This window comes from Poecile atricapillus, chromosome 5 (assembly GCF_030490865.1).
Source record: "Poecile atricapillus isolate bPoeAtr1 chromosome 5, bPoeAtr1.hap1, whole genome shotgun sequence".
Lineage (NCBI taxonomy): Eukaryota > Metazoa > Chordata > Aves > Passeriformes > Paridae > Poecile > Poecile atricapillus.
This window is the reverse complement of record NC_081253.1, coordinates 1,937,750-1,940,262: the sequence shown is the minus strand read 5'-3', so window position 1 is coordinate 1,940,262 and position 2,513 is coordinate 1,937,750.

The window sequence follows — 2,513 nt, the reverse complement described above, 5'->3', positions numbered from 1 at the left end:
GGGACAGCCACCGCCGCGGGACGGTGACAGCGACAGCGACAGGGACAGGGACAGCCACCGCCGCGGGACAGTGACAGCCACAGGGACAGGGACAGCCACCGCCGTGGGACTGTGACAGTGACAGCGACAGGGACAGGGACAGCCACCGCCGCGGGACGGTGACAGCCACAGGGACAGCGACAGGGACAGCCACCGCCGTGGGACGGTGACAGTGACAGCGACAGGGACAGCCACCGCCGCGGGACGGTGACAGCGACAGGGACAGGGACAGCCACCGCCGTGTGACAGCGACAGGGACAGCCACCGCCGTGGGACAGTGACAGCGACAGCGACAGGGACAAGGACAGCCACCGCCGTGGGACGGTGACAGCGACAGCGACAGGGACAGCCACCGCCGTGGGACGGTGACAGCGACAGCGACAGGGACAGCCACCGCCGCGGGACGGTGACAGCGATGGGACAGGGGCAGCGACAGCCGCGGGACGGTGACAGCGACAGGGACTGCGGTGGGACAGCGACAGGGACAGTGACGGGACAGGGACAGTGACAGCGATGGGACAGCGGTGGGACAGCGACAGACACAGTGACAGCCGCGGGACGGTGACAGCTACAGTGACAGCGATGGGACAGTGACGGGACAGGGACAGAGACAGAGACAGTGACAGCGGTGGGACAGCGAGAGGGACAGCGACGGGACAGGGACAGCGATGGGACAGGGACAGTGACAGGGATGGGACAGTGACAGCGACAGGGACACGGATCAGGGACAGCAATGAGACAGGGACAGGGATGCGACAGGGACAGCAACAGGGACAGCGAGAGGGACAGGGAGAGGGACAGCCGCGGGACAGTGACAGCAACAGGGACAAGGACAGCGACAGGGACAGCGACAGGGATTGTGCCAGGGACAGTGACAAGACAGGGACGGGAATGGTGACAGGACAGGGACGCGACGGTGACAGGAATGGGGATGGTCACAGGGACAGGACAGGGACAGGGATGGTCACAGGGACAGGACAGTGACAGGGATGGTGACAGGACAGGAATGGTGACAGGACAGGGACAAGACGGTGACAGGAACGGGGATGGTGACAGTGCCAGGACAGTGACAGTGACAGTGCCAGCACCCCGCTGTCCCAGCTGAGCCCCGCCAGCCTCACCGCGATTCCCTCCCGGCGCTGGGATAACCCCGAGGGAGTGAAATTCCCACCTCCCTCCTGTTTCCTGCAGGAACTCCGGGAAAGAATTCCCAGAGCCCTGCGCTCATCACGGGAACATTCTGGATAATTCTGGAATATCCTGGATCGTTCTGGATCGTTCTGGATCCCACCCAGACCGGAGCAGCCACCGAGCCCAGCCTAACTCTGGTAAAGCCGGGCTTATCTCGGGGAAGAGGCGACATTGGAAATGTCACTGCTGGCTTCCCCTTGGGGAACGATGGCACTTCCCAGCTCATTAACGCACTCATTAACACGCGGTAATTAACACCTAACCGGGGGCTGCAGCATCTCCTGCTCCTCTGGGATGGGCAGGAATTGGCAGCGAGGAAGCAGCGCCTGGAAAAGAGGAAATTCCTGCAGCAGCTCCCCGGGACAGGCGGAAAACCTCTGGAATTCCCAAAACGAACCAGAGAAATCCCAAAAATTCCTCATTTCCAGCGGGATTGGAGCTCCACATCCCTCAGCAGGAGGAAAGAGGAGGATGAAGAGCTGCTCTCATCTGATTCCCGCTGCTTTAGGGGGAATATTCCCAATATTTTCATTTTATTTTATTCCCATTTCAACCCCAAACCCCACAATCTGAAAGAGGAAAAATCCATCCCGAACATCTCCCGGGATTTTGATTTCCCGGATTCTGTGGTGTTTGTTTTCCTTGGAAATCACGGATGCAATATTTATTATTAGGGTTTGGAAGTGCTGGAAAAAAATTCCATAAAAGCTGATTTTGCCAGGAAAAAGGGAGGGTTTGCAAAGTCAGTGAGCCTGTAATGTAAAAATGATCCAAATATATATATATAAATAAATATAAATATATATAAAAAATGTTTTACATCACTTTTAAAAAAGAATCAACTTTGTCTTGCAAAATCAGTAAGAAAAGCACTTATGGACTTGCTTTAAACTCTTTTATAATTAATTGTTTTTAAAAGAATTATTAATTATTTTTTCAGGAGCCATTTTTTTCTCCTATTCCTGCTGCAAGGTAACTCGAGCTTTATCAAATTCTGGTATTTTTAAGCTCAAAATGTGATTTTTTTTTGGGAATTACAGGGAAATTGGGACACCTGGAGAGCTCCCCAGGTCACTGAATCCATGTGGGATATTCTGGAAAATCAGGAATCTGCTCATGGATTTTTGTGGCCTTGGGGGAATGAATTTTCCAGGGAGGTTCAGTTGATCCCCACTTAATTCCAGGTGATTTTTCCAGGGAAGGAAACTTTTACAGGGGAGGCTATTAAAAATAATAATTATATATATATAATTATTAGAAATAATAAGTATATATATAGTTAT